At 40.6% G+C, this 14,271-nt stretch overlaps 1 protein-coding gene across 2 annotated transcripts in view; it reads left to right on the top strand.

Moving 5' to 3' along the window:
- Window positions 1-13,969: 13,969 nt before the first annotated feature.
- LOC115218926 (protein O-GlcNAcase) overlaps window positions 13,970-14,271 on the top strand; it is a 76,045-nt gene continuing 75,743 nt past the window's right edge. Inside the window, exon 1 of one of the 2 annotated variants that reach the window (XM_036508651.1) lies at window positions 13,970-14,271. This exon is cut by the window's right edge and continues 949 nt beyond it. The gene's annotated coding sequence lies outside the window, so the exon portion shown is untranslated. The other variant, XM_029788942.2, reaches the window with a different exon arrangement.

Genomic DNA, 14,271 nt, shown 5'->3' with positions numbered 1-14,271 from the left:
GGTGATGGTCTAGGGCTTAGGGGCAGGAGATCCCAGACCTTGGAAAAAAAAAGAAAAAATTTGGTCGTCTTGTTGTAGTCGAGGGCTTTTCGTTGACACCCGACACCACTGGGAGGTGGCCCTTGAAGTCGCTGGAAATGGAGGTCTCCTGGTCCGAATTCTTGAACAGCTGCTGCTGCTGCCGCTGTTGTTGTTGTTGTTAAGCAAAAAGACAGGTAAGGGTGATTAGGTGATGGTCTAGGGCTTAGGGGCAGGAGATCCCAGACCTTGGAAAAAAAAAGAAAAAATTTGGTCGTCTTGTTGTAGTCGAGGGCTTTTCGTTGACACCCGACACCACTGGGAGGTGACCCTTGAAGTCGCTGGAAATGGAGGTCTCCAGGTCCAAATTCTTGAATAGCTGCTGCTGCCACTGCCACTGCTGCTACTGCTGCCACTGCTGCTGCTGTTGCTGTTGATTAAGTTATTTATCTAATGTTTAGATTTTCTTTGCACAAGTATTTTTCTCTCTTGGGATCCTACTTCTAATTTTGTTCATGGGTTCTATTTTTATTCGGGGTGTGGTTTGAGTTTATATTGGTAACTATATCTGCAAACATCTGCCAAGTCAATCTGTTGTCTGAAGAAGTGTGTGTGTGCGAGTGCAGACGTGCATGAGTGTATGTAAGAGATCAGTTGACAAATAATAGACATAATTAATTGCTGCCAAGTGTGCTTTGTACAGATGCACATTATCAAATAATAGGCATGCAAGGGGTGAATGTAGATGACTTAGTCTCAGAATGCTGGAAACTACTCTGTTAAGGTCTGAGAGAAGGGTTTTCTCAGCTGAGGTATTCTGGATAGTGCTAGAGTAGTTGGTGAACACATAGGTCAAAAGTACTGTCATTGTGTCATGTTGGCTCAAGTACAAATTGTTAAATGAATAAAAAAATCAAATTCGATGACTGGTGTCTGTGCTAGCAGGGTGCAAAGAGCACCATATGAGCATGATCAGTGACAGAGCGGCTAACCGGCTTCTGTGCCAGTGGCACGTAAAAGGGCACCATTCGAGCGTGATCGTTACCAGCATCACCTTACTGGCATTTGTGCCTGTGCTAGTAGGGTGCCAAGAGCACCATCCGAGCGTGATCGTTGCCAGAGCAGCCAACTGGCTTCCGTGCCAGTGCCATGTAAAAGGGCACCATTCGAGCGTGATCGTTACCAGCGTCGCCTTACTGGCACCTGTGCTGGTGGCATATGTAAAAAGATTCGAGTGAGGTCATTGCCAGTACCACCTGACTGGGTCCTGTGCCGGTGGCACGTAAAAAGTACCCTCTACACTCTCAGAGTGGTTGGCATTAGGAAGGGCATCCAGCTGTAGAAACTCTGCCAAATCAAGATTGGAGCCTGGTGCAGCTATCTGGTTTGCCAGCCCTCAGTTGAAATCGTCGAACCTATGCTAGCATGGAAAGCGGATGTTAAACAATGATGATGATGATGATATATATCTGTATGTGTGTGTGTGTGTGTGTGTATTATACAATTCAGTTTGGTTGGAGCTTTAAGATTTGTTTGATGTCTTATTCAACAACTTTGAATCTGCCGTTGTTCAAAACTCAAACTTCCAACCAAGGTGAATTTTAATTCAACTTTTAGTATTGCGTCTTCTCAGAAGTGGATGTTCTGTTGTTATTCTTAAAATTGCTTGAAAAATAACAACCTTAAATAAACATGTATAGACTCACATATGCACATACACACACACATACATACACATGTGCCTGCACACACACACACACAATATGTTTATAACAGCAAGTCCCAAAAAAATACATTTCGTGGGATTCATTGTTTTTATAAAGTATATTTACACTAAGTATTAACATTACAAGAATTTTATTTCCGGTGGCCCTTTTATATATATATATATATATATATATATATAATATATATATATATATATATATATATAATGTAATAAATAAAATATATGCATACATACAAACATATATGTACGTACCTACATCTACATGTATATATACATGCATATATAAATATATATACATGAGTACAGGACACCGCAACTAGACGTAGAACTCAACGAAAAACGAAAACAGACAAGTCATTTTTTTACAACAAAAAAACAGAGATGAAACGAAAACGGGAAAAACATTATTTTTTACAACAGAAAAACAAGGTACAGGACACACCACACAAGGAAAAAATCCCCAGTCATCAGCTGTCACTAGCTAACTCAAGCGTGTTTTGAAGGCAAGACAGGACACGACTCGTCAACTAGTCCTTCAATGCGAGAGAATTAAAATAAAATTGCCTCGCAGAGGGGCAAAAACAGACATGATAAAATGTAACAAAAACAGGACGTAAAAACGATACAAATGAAACTGCAAAATAAAATACAAGATAAAAATACACGTACAAGAAAATACAAAACGAGAAATATATATATATATATATATATATATATATATATATATATATATATATATATATATATATATATATACAAAGAAGGAGAGATTGAAAGAGAGAGAAAAGGAGACAGTGTGGTGACGGTGCATGAGTTGGCCCATCATTAAACAAGATTGTGTAGTGACCACTTAAATCAAGTGTTCTAAAGTCAGTTTTCATCAATGTACTTTAGGATGCGTGTGTGTGTGTGTGTGTGTGGTGTGTGACAAGTACTTGACAGTCCAGATAAAGTGAGCTGTATTTGCACTACAAGATGTGACTGCTTTGCAAAAGAGGCGATCAGCTTTTCTGTTTTTTGATTTCAGTCACTGAATAGGGGCCATACTGGGGCACTGGCTTGAAAACTTTTAGTTTACCATACTGACCCCCAGAACCTATTTTAGTTTGTATTTATTTTCTTGATCTTTATTTGTCAGATAGCTAAGGTATAAAGGGACACACCATAAATACAAATACTGGCCCACACACACACACATACACACAGATGCAGAGTCATACACATGTGTGTGTATTCGTGTCTGTATTTATGATGTCCTTTAACACTTTTGATACCAACCTGGCTGAAACCGGCTCTGGCTCTGAGTACAAATCTCTTGTTTTGATAAGTTTTGAATTAAAATCTTCACCAAACCTTAGTCACAATTTATGTTCCTAACACTAGCTTAATGATAACCAAGTTATTTTACTAAATTCTTTGTTATATTTAAAGTAATCATAAAGAAATGCAGAGCATCTCAAAATAAATACAGTAACAAAAGGGTTAAAATATATAATAGAGAAACAATTCTTAACCCTTTTGTTACCAACCTGGCTAAAACCAGCTCTGGCTCTGTAGTACAAATGTCTTGTTTTGAAAAGTTTTGAATTAAAATATTCCACCAAACCTTAGTCACAATTTATGTTCCTAACACTAGCTTAATGATAACCAAGTTATTTTACTAAATTGTTTGTTATATTTAAAGTAATTGAAAGAAATGCAGAGCATCTCAAAATAAATACAGTAATGAAAGGGTTAATGTTGTCAGACAAATAGAGATCGATAAATATGTAGCTTAACAGCTAAAACCTTTGAAGGCAATACCCCAGCATAGACACAGGTCTGATTAATGAAGCCCCTGTCCTGGCATACACAGACAGAGGCATGTATATGAATGCTATTATTATGGCTAGAAAGGTTTTGGATGTAACTGAAGATGAGATTAATATCATAATTTTAGCTTGGACAGCTCTGATTTCTTTCCAAGGGAAACACTGGTATTGGTTGTCTAGAACTGATGAGCTTGATCTGGCTAAGGCATCCTTGAATTCTGATGAGATTATGTACGGTGTAAGTTTGTATATACTCTCCAAACTGAAGGAGAGCTTCCTGACCCATTAAGTTGGGATGGACTCTATATAGGTTGTCACTCTCTAGACCACTTTTGGACTGGAAAGGCTTAAAAAATATCTCCGTGTTCTCTTCACAAGTTTTTGCTTCTGGAAAGTGAAGCAAAAAGTTAATTTTTTTTAGATGTAACATTGGGGGAAGCACTCCGTCGGTTACGACGATGAGGGTTCCGGTTGATCCGAATCAACAGAACAGCCTGCTCGTGAAATTAACGTGTAAGTGGCTGAGCACTCCACAGACATGTGTACCCTTAACGTAGTTCTCGGGGATATTCAGCGTGACACAGAGAGTGACAAGGCCGGCTCTTTGAAATTCAGGTACAACAGAAACAGGAAGTAAGAGTGAGAGAAAGTTGTGGTGAAAGAGTACAGCAGGGATCACCACCATCCCCTGCCGGAGGCTCGTGGAGCTTTTAGGTATTTTCGCTCAATAAACACTCACAACGCCCGGTCTGGGAATCGAAACCGCGATCCTATGACCGCGAGTCCGCTGCCCTAACCACTGGGCCATTGCGCCTCCACTTGATGTAACATTAGACTTGTATTCAGAACATACGAGCTACAGTGGAACCACAGGAAGCTTAACAGAAAAAAATAGTTTTTCTGTGTGTTAGCTGTGCAAGTACAATGAACCCTAAGAATGAGCAGGAAATAGATTTCCCCAAATGCACAGGGATATCGGATCTTTTCGGTTTGAACGGCAGTTTTTTCTAGCAGTGTCATATGAAATTATCACCCATAATTATGACCCTAGTATCGATCTATTGCATTTCAATCTCTTTTAGGGTTAGGGTTAGGGGTTGGGGAAGGGCATCTTTTTTTCTTCACAAATGTAAATAAACCCAATCTGTTTCTTAAACGAGGGACATATTCATACAGCACAGAATGCTTTTTAACTCAATAGACGTCAGTGATTGGTTGAAATTGCCAAAATTGAAGAAAATATCTTACAAACTATAGAATTTCCGCAATAAAGCCAAGAGAAAAAGATGTTTTATAAACACATTCTACCAGTGTACGAAGTTTAAAATTTTTTAGTTACCTAGAAATTATGTTAAAAACTGCCGTTCAAACCGAAAAGATCCAGGATATCTCTGGAGGTAGTAGATAGCTTTCTTGACCCAGGTAACCAAATTAACAGCAGTGGAGGTTGCTTTGGAAGCATAGTCGCTAGAATAAGAACTGCCTGGGCAAAGTCCAGAGAGCTATTACCTTTGTTGGTCACAAAGAGCCTCTCTCTCAGAGTGAAAATCAGACTGCATGATGCCTAAGTATAGACAGCTATGCTACATGGCAATGAAACATGGGCTGTAACTGCGGAGGACATGTGAGAGATTGAAGGAAATAATGAAGCCAGCATGGTCTGAATGATGTGCAATGTTAATGCACATGTATGACAAAGTTTAAATATTTCGTTTTTGGATTTGGTTTGCAAGATTCTTTATATGAGTTCGTGTGTTGAAGCATATTTTGTTGTGTCTGGGGAGAGTTATTTTCTTTTTGTGCCTTATAATATAACACACTCACCAGTAAAATTTCCACTTTTTTTTTCTTATTTTTATTCTCCTAAAATTTTCGTTGCGTCTTGCAACCTTTTCGATAGTCTTGACTCTAACTATTGAAAAGGTTGCAAGACGTAACGAAAATTTTAGGAGAATAAAAATAAGAAAAAAAGTGGAAATTAAGGCACAAAAAGAAAATTACTCTCCCCAGACACAACAGAAAGTGTAAATAGTTTGAGAGAAAAACTTGGTATAAGGGTCAGCTGTTGTGTGCAAGAGAGAAGACTGCAATGGTGTGGTCATGTAATGCATATGAATGAGGACAGCCGAATAAAGAAGTGCCAATCTCTAGATATAGAGGGAACCTGTGGAAGAGGAAGACCCAGAAAGATATGGAATGGAGTTGTGGGAAATGATCCTCAGGTGTTGAGCTTCACAGAGGTGACTAAGGACTGAGACAACAGGTGATATGCTGTGTTCGAGGAGACCTGCCCAGCAAAGCAAAATCCATGCCCACAACCCCCTCCCTCTCCCACAACACACCCATGCTCACAACTGCTGTTTCCCCACCTCCTCTTCATTCTCCCTCATGTATCTGCCTACCCATCTGCACACAGTATACCCCTGTTAAATCCCTTCCACTCACCTTTTGAAATCTTGTGAACTCACCCACCCACCTACCCACCCCCTCCAATGTCCAGTCCACTTCACTATATACACCACCCTGTAACTTGGATGTTCAGCCCCTCCCGCTCTCTGTCACATCTTCACCATCTTTCTCTTCTCCACCTGGAGAAGCTGTGTCTCTCTTCTAATGCAATACTACCCCCCACTTCAGCTGAGGAGTCTTGTCTTACAAGTTATTTGGTGATCTCACTGCTGATTGTGCCACATAAAAAGCACCCAGTACACTCTGTAAGGTCGTTGGCAGAAGGAAGGGCATCCAGTTGTAGAAACCGAGCCAAAGCAAGCAACAGAGCTTGGTGTAGTCTTCTGACTTTTCTGTTCCTGTCAAATCATCCAACTTATGCCAGTATGGAAAATGGACATTAAATAATGATGATGGTGATGATGATGATGGTGGTGGTGGTGGTGGTAGTGGTGGTGGTGGTGGTAGTGGTGGTGGTGGTGGTGGTGATGATGATGATGACGATGTGGTGGTGGTGATGATGATGATGATGATGATGTGGTGGTGGTGATGATGATGATGATGATGATGTGGTGGTGTTGGTGGTGGTGATGATGATGATGAGGATGATGTCATATACTCAGAGAGACCCTCCATTAGATTCATAGATTGTCTAGTCATCCTAGGTATGTTATTGAAGGCTTAGAATGTTTTAATTAAGGTATCCAAAATTTTCCTCAAATGAAAGACATCTTCAATAATAACGTGAAATATTTTAACGAAGCTTTAATGACAGAATTAAGTTCCTCCCAGGGTCTAAACTTAAGATGGCCCTGAAAGATTTCAGAAGTACAGAGAACCACACTAGAAAACATAGTGGAAACTTCCCTAACACATGCCTCTCCAATATTAGTTGGCCGACCTTGGTAAACATAGCAGATCTTCTCAACCAAAAGGGGATATGACCTCATTCTAGGAAAAACCCAAGTCCTCCAGAGAGTAGGGAACGTACAACCTCTTAGGACATGTGTTTACCTTGGGTGCAAAAATGGTGGGGAGTCTGAGGGAACCAGTACAATTCTAGGTTCATATGGAGATTGACCCAAAACCCTGAACTGAAGCATAAGAAACTGAGGACCCTTAACCACAAGGGAAAACACCAACTGCTATTGTGGAAGGAGGTGGAGAAGGAGACAGGTGATACAATAAGGCGGCGAGCTGGCAGAAACGTTAGCGCGCCGGGCAAAATGCTTATCAGTATTTTGTCTGCCGCTATGTTCTGAGTTCAAATCCTGCCGAGGTTGACTTTGCCTTTCCTCCTTTCGGGGTCGATAAATTAAGTACCAGTTATGCACTGGGGTCGATGTAATCAACTTAATCCCCTTGTCTGTCCTTGTTTGTCCTCTCTGTGTTTAGCCCCTTGTGGGCAATAAAGAAATAAGGTGATAAAATATGGCCTGCCATTCTCATCTAGTGTTAAGATATTTTTCCAGATCCTTGAGTAAGCCTTTCCCCTACAACACAGATATCATAGAATTCCTAACAGAAGTACATTTAAGCTATACTGCTTGACCACACCCAATATGACTAGTTGCATTCAATACATTGAAATTTCACAGTTCTATATTTAAGAGATGAGGAATCATGTACATTATTTATATCATTTCAATTTGATGGATATTTGTCCTCATCTTGTTTCTTGATAACACAACATTCCGGCTAATATAACCTCCAGCCTTCATCAGGTGTCTTGGGGATATTTTGAACCTGGGTTCTCATTCCTAAGGCATTTTTCAATGCTATTATCATTATTATTATTATTCAGGTCACTGCCTGGAATCGAACTTGGAATCTTGGGGTTAGTAGCCGCGCTCTATGGACATATGGCGTAGTGGTTAAGAGCGCGGGCTACTAACCCCAATATTCCGAGTTCAATTCCGGCAGTGACCTGAATAATAATAATAATGGGGTTAGTAGCCGCGCTCTATGGACATATGGCATAGTGGTTAAGAGTGCAGGCTACTAACCCCAAGATTCTGAGTTTGATTCCGGTAGTGGCCTGAATAATAATAATTATGTACTCTAAGTCTTGTTAGAAAACTGATTGAATTATTTTTTCCACCTGGTGTTCAGCTTCATCATGGCAGCAGAGGCTAAACCAAGTCTTGTTTGTCTTTTCTTTTTGAGATCTGCTGTCTTTGGTCAAAGTAGATCTTAAGTACTTGAAAATGTCCACCTTGTCACGACTTTCTCCTTTCAGCATAATGTTGGTTGCTGTGTTTTAATCCTGACTATTAACCAGGATCTTACTCTTTTCTGTGCTGATCTCCATCCCACAAGCTCTTGATACTTTTCCCATTCCCATTTCCTTGCTTGGAAATGGGCTGTCCTCAAATGGAAACAGAGGGGTGGAGCTCCTGAAGTGTCTCCTGCGTGATGTTCTCAGGAAGATGTCGAAAAGTACTGGAGAAAGGAGGCATTCTTGTTGAACACCCACTGTTGTCTTGAAGAATTGTTTGATGTTGTTGCTGTTGCTGTTGAGCGAACGGTCTTCGTCCTAGAGCTCACAAGATGGGAGAAGTCCGAAACGTGGTCCTTTGCTATTCGTAAGACCCGCAGAAGAGAAAGCAGGTCAACCCCCGACGCCGAGAGCATTGACAGATGGATGAATGCGCATCCAGGCTCAGCGGTTGCGTAGGAAGTCGGGGACAGAAACAGGAAGAAAGAGTGAGAGAAAGTTGGAGGGAAAGAGTACAACAGGGGTTGCCACCACCCCCTGCCGGAGCCTCGTGGAGCTTTAGGTGTTTTCGCTCAATGTACACACACAACGCCCGGTCTGGGTATCGAAACCGCGATCCTCCAACCGCGAATCCGCTGCCCTAACCATTGGGCCATTGCACCTCCACTTGATGTTGTTTGTTTCTCTGCAAAACTGCACTATTTGTCACCAATCTCACCTCTGTCACAACTTCATCGATTTCAAAATAAATCTTTGAGCTTATTTTAGCTACGACGGGTTGTGGCAAGTGATGAAGAATTACACTTTCGACAACTATCATTGACGTAATCCAAGTACTGCACGAAAACTCAAATAGTGAGTTAACTTGAGCTTCGTCTATATTAGTATTAAAATTTCTATCAATGTTTTGGAGTTACTTCCCTTGCTTCTTGTCAGATTTTTTCAGCTTCCCTCAATTGAGATTTTGTCTATTAATGGTTTGGATAGTCGCTGTCGATCGAAGTTTTTCAATCAACATGTCTTACTTACATGAGTTATTAATATTATTTCCATTTAATATGTAGAACGCTTTCAAGTTACTTTCTCTCAGCTATTCGTCATAAGAGGTTAAATACCGAAAAGACGTAAATGTAAAGAACGTGCTTGTGTATGAATGAATGAATGATTGCTTGCGTATGTACGAATGTTAACGAGATGGTATCATTAATAAGGAAAAGGTGGCAATCTGGCAGAATCGTTTTTTCCTTCGCCTTATATTCTGTTTTCAAATTCCGCCGAGCCAGCTTTGCCTTTCATCCATCCATTGTCGATAGGATCGACTTGCCCTACACTCTAAACTGCTGGCCTTGTGCCTAAATCACCATCTCATACTCTCTCTCTTTATATATATATACTAGCAGTAGCGCCCGGCGTTGCTCGGGTTTGTAAGGGAAATAACTATATAAGCATTTTTAGAGATTTATAGCCAAAAATTAGCAAAAAAATGCATTAAAAATGGAAAAAAAATTATGGTAAATTTTTTTTAAATCGTTGACTCATCGTAGATATTTTTAGAGAGTTACTTCCCTTATATAATAGCGAAAAATGCATTAAAATGGAAAAAAATGATGGTCATTTTTTTTTTTAAATCGTAGACTCATCGTAGACGCGCGCTAATACCCAGAAGGGCTCGATATGAATCACGACTATAAGATACCCGGTTTTGGTTAAACTGCACCGCAAAATGTGGGAGTAGTTAGGAATCTAAATCGTAGGAGACAGACAGCACACAACCTTACTTTTATATCTATATATATAAAACTGTAGTTGTGTGAGTGTCTGTCTCCTACGATTTAGATTCCTAACTACTCCCACATTTTGCGGTGCAGTTTAACCAAATTCGGGTATCTTATAGTCGTGATTAATATCGAGCCCGTCTGGCTATTAGCGCGCGTCTACGATGAGTCTACGATTTTAAAAATAATTTAACATAATTTTTTATTCCATTTTAATGCATAATTTTTCGTGTGTCGATGGCGGCGGAGTTGGCGTCCACACTCAAACACCTGCACCTGTGTTTGCTTCTCCCCCTTCTTCCCTCCCTCGTGAAGCTGTGGGGAAGGGAGTGTAAGGAAATCAACGTCGTAAAGCGTTGTCAAGGAGACCAGCGTTCTTTTAGAACAACGACTTCATGGCTTGAAGACACCAAAACAGAAATGGATAAGAAAGCCCGAATTGGCATCTATAAAGGAAGTAACTCTCTAAAAATGCTTATATAGTTATTTCCCTTACAAACCCGAGCAACGCCGGGCGATACTGCTAGTAAAGATATATATATATATATATTGATAAATAAAACATATGCATATATACATACATATATGTACGTACCTACATCTACATGTATATATACATGCATATATGGGTACAGGACACCCCCCTCCAAAAAAAAAACGTCGAACACAATGAGAAACGCAAACATAAACACAAAACCAAGGAAATGGACATTTTTCTTAAACAACGAAAAAATAGAGTACAGGACATAGAACACAAGGACAATTCCCCTTCTTTAGTCGCCTCTGTTTCATCTACTCCGCATAATAACAGTTTGAATCGGTTCCATATGATTTGAAGTTTCGTACACGTGTAGGAGACGTCCATCCCATCAAATGCCGCTCTTAAGTTTGACAATTGTGTAAACTATACTTTGCCGAGGTCAAATAAAACCGAATCCCATCGGTTACTTTAAAGACGAGATCAACTCCAATCTGTTCATACTAAGAATTTCCATCGGCTGATCTTTCTTGAGTTATCCCTCTTACTGCTGTTTTAATATTTTATACAGTTTTAACGAGTTTTTTTTGTCTATTTATCATTTGAATGAGCTCAGTTGATAGAAGTTTTTTCAGCTCGTTACATTTACCTTTAAAAGACATTAGAGCATTTGGATATTGTATATAGAATGCTCTTCGGGGATCTTTTCGGTTTGAACGGCAGTTTTTTTCTAGCGGTGTCATATGAAATTGTCACCCATAATTATGACCCTAGTATCGATCTATTGCATTTCAATCTGTTTTAGGGTTAGGGTTAGTTAGGGGTGGAGGGAAGGGTATCTTTTTTTTCTTCACAAATGTAAATAAACCCAATCTGTTTCTTAAACGAGGGACATATTCATGCGGCACAGAATGTTTTTTTTACCTCAATGGACATCATTGATTGGTTGAAATTGCAGAAGTTGAAGAAAAAAACAACAAATATCTTACAAAACTATAGAATTTTCTCAATAAAGCCAAGAGAAAATGATGTTTTATAAACACATTCTACCAGTATACGAAGTTTAAAAGTGTTTGGTTACGTGGAAATTATTTTAAAAAACTGCCGTTCAAACCGAAAAGATCCTAATCGACTATATTTCTTCCATCAGATTCATGCCCTTAAGTCACTATCAGAAATCAATAACTTTTATATCTAGTTTTATTATTTCCACATTTACTTATGTGCATCAAACTCTCATCACGTTCCTGTCACCTACTCTCTTTACTCTTTTACTTGTTTCAGTCATTTGACTGCGGCCATGCTGGAGCACCACCTTTAGTCGAGCAAATCGACCCCGGGACTTATTCTTTGTAAGCCCAGTACTTATTCTATCGGTCTCTTTTGCCGAACCGCTAAGTGACGGGGACGTAAACACACCAGCATCGGTTGTCAAGCAATGCTAGGGGGACAAACACAGACACACAAACATATACATATATACGACAGGCTTCTTTCAGTTTCCGTCTACCAAATTCACTCACAAGGCATTGGTCGGCCCGGGGCTATAGCAGAAGACACTTGCCCAAGATGCCACGCAGTGTGACTGAACCCGGAACCATGTGGCTGGTTAGCAAGCTACTTACCACACAGCCACTCCTGCGCCTGTCAATTATTGTCACGACGAATACATAACTAAATTTAATTGCCTTTTGGCATCAATCTTACTGTATAATGACGTTTTTATTGCGTCAAAAATAAAAGATGTTATGCATTAATCCCAAGACTAAACGGTAAAATTTTCGTGTAACATACCCATTAAACTCTGACCCTAACGGATATTAAGTCCCGTATTTTATATCATAACCACAACTCAAACTCCAGTAATTATACAATATCTATATATATAAAACTGTAGTTGTGTGAGTGTCTGTCCCCTTCGATTTAGATTCCTAACTACTCCCACATTTTGCGGTGCAGTTTAACCAAATTCGGGTATCTTATAGTCGTGATTCATATCGAGCCCGTCTGAGTATTAGCGCGCGTCTACGATGAGTCTACGATGAGTCTACGATTTAAAAAATAATTTAACATAATTTTTTATTCCATTTTAATGCATAATTTTTCGTGTGTCGATGGCGGCGGAGTTGGCGTCCACGCTCAAACACCTGCACCTGTGTTTGCTTCTCCCCCTTCTTCCCTCCCTCGTGAAGCTGTGGGGAAGGGAGTGTAAGGAAATCAACGTCGTAATGCGTTGTCAAGGAGACCAGCGTTCTTTTAGAACAACGACTTCATGGCTTGAAGACACCAAAACAGAAATGGCTAAGAAAGCCCGAATTGGCATCTATAAGGGAAGTAACTCTCTAAAAATGCTTATATAGTTATTTCCCTTACAAACCCGAGCAACGCCGGGCGACACTGCTAGTTTTAAATAAATTTTTTGATGGTGTTTAAGATCCGCCGAAAAAATAAAAATAGAATACACGCAAACAAGGATTTTGTTGGTGTGTGTGTGTGTGTGTCCTCCGCACCCATCAAAGAACGGAAAAGAGGTCGCAGTGTTCGAAACTGGATGTTTCCAGCTAAAATCTGTTTTCAGGGAAAAAGACAGTAGAGAGAGAGAGAGAGAGAGAGAGAGAGGGGGGGGGAGAGGGAAAGAGATAGAGGGCGAGCGAGAGAGAAATTAGGAAGACAACAAGGAAGAGAGGAAAGCGAAAAGAATAAGGAAAATGTGAAGGAAAACAGCAAAGAGATGGGAGAGGAAAAGAGAGATGTGATTAATAAAGTTTAATCGAATTGCAACACCTTTTTTTTATCACCTTCCTTTCTACTAATTAATATCAATTAACAATAATCTTAACCCGTCGTCGTAACGACTCCTCCGACCCCACCTTCTTTATTTTACTATAATTCTAGTTTTAGTTTAGACCAGACGAATCTAGTTTGATCTGTCATCCCGTGCCAAAGCTTACTACTTCATCCTTAGCAGCAAATACGAATCAGAATTAAAAAAAAACAAAAAAAAACGGGAAGTCTCAGCCCAGCCCAGCCGCCGCTACCTGAGTTCAAATAATTAAAAAATAAATAAATCACCTCCCTTCCTCCACCACCATCGCCCTCTTTCAATCGAAGCCGCTGTTGTCGCCGTCGTCGTCGTCGTCGTCGCCGCCGTCGTCGTCACCGTCTTCGTCGTCGCCGCCGTCGTCGTCACCGTCTTCGTCGTCGTCGTCGCCGTAATGAACGTTCCACCGCAACCAAAACAAAAACTTCCTCTCCTCCGCCGCCGCCGCCCTCACAGCCGTCTTCGCCGCCGCCTTCTCGTAAAACTTGAACTTCGGGCCTGTGCGCCCAGCCGCCGCAAACCCAAACAACCCAGCCGCCGCCGATCCCCCCCCCGCACATACGGGAAGCCAAGTGCAGCAACACGGCCGAGCCGCAGCCCCAGCACCCCCCGCCGCCGCCGCCACCACAATCCAGTTGAGTGGAAGAGACCCAGCCGCCGCCGCCGCTTTCGATTGCTGCTGCTACCATGACCTGCGTGACTACTACCACTACCACTCCCTATCAATTCCAACTGCCGCCATTACAGACCGAGCAAAGAGACGTCGCCATTGCTATATATGTATACATCTCATATGTCAAGTTTTTAACCCGTTTTCCCCCCTTTATTTCCTCCTGAATTTTGTTTTTTTTTGTCTGAAAAATCCAAATACAACTATCTTCGTACTGATTCTAGTATTTATTCATATATAAATATATATATTTGTGTATATTTCTTCCATTGTCGGACATCTACCAGAAAAAAAAGGAAAAAG

This window comes from Octopus sinensis, linkage group LG14 (assembly GCF_006345805.1).
Source record: "Octopus sinensis linkage group LG14, ASM634580v1, whole genome shotgun sequence".
NCBI lineage: Eukaryota > Metazoa > Mollusca > Cephalopoda > Octopoda > Octopodidae > Octopus > Octopus sinensis.
Note: the sequence above shows the minus strand (reverse complement) of the source record. Positions and strands in the feature narration are given on the sequence as shown.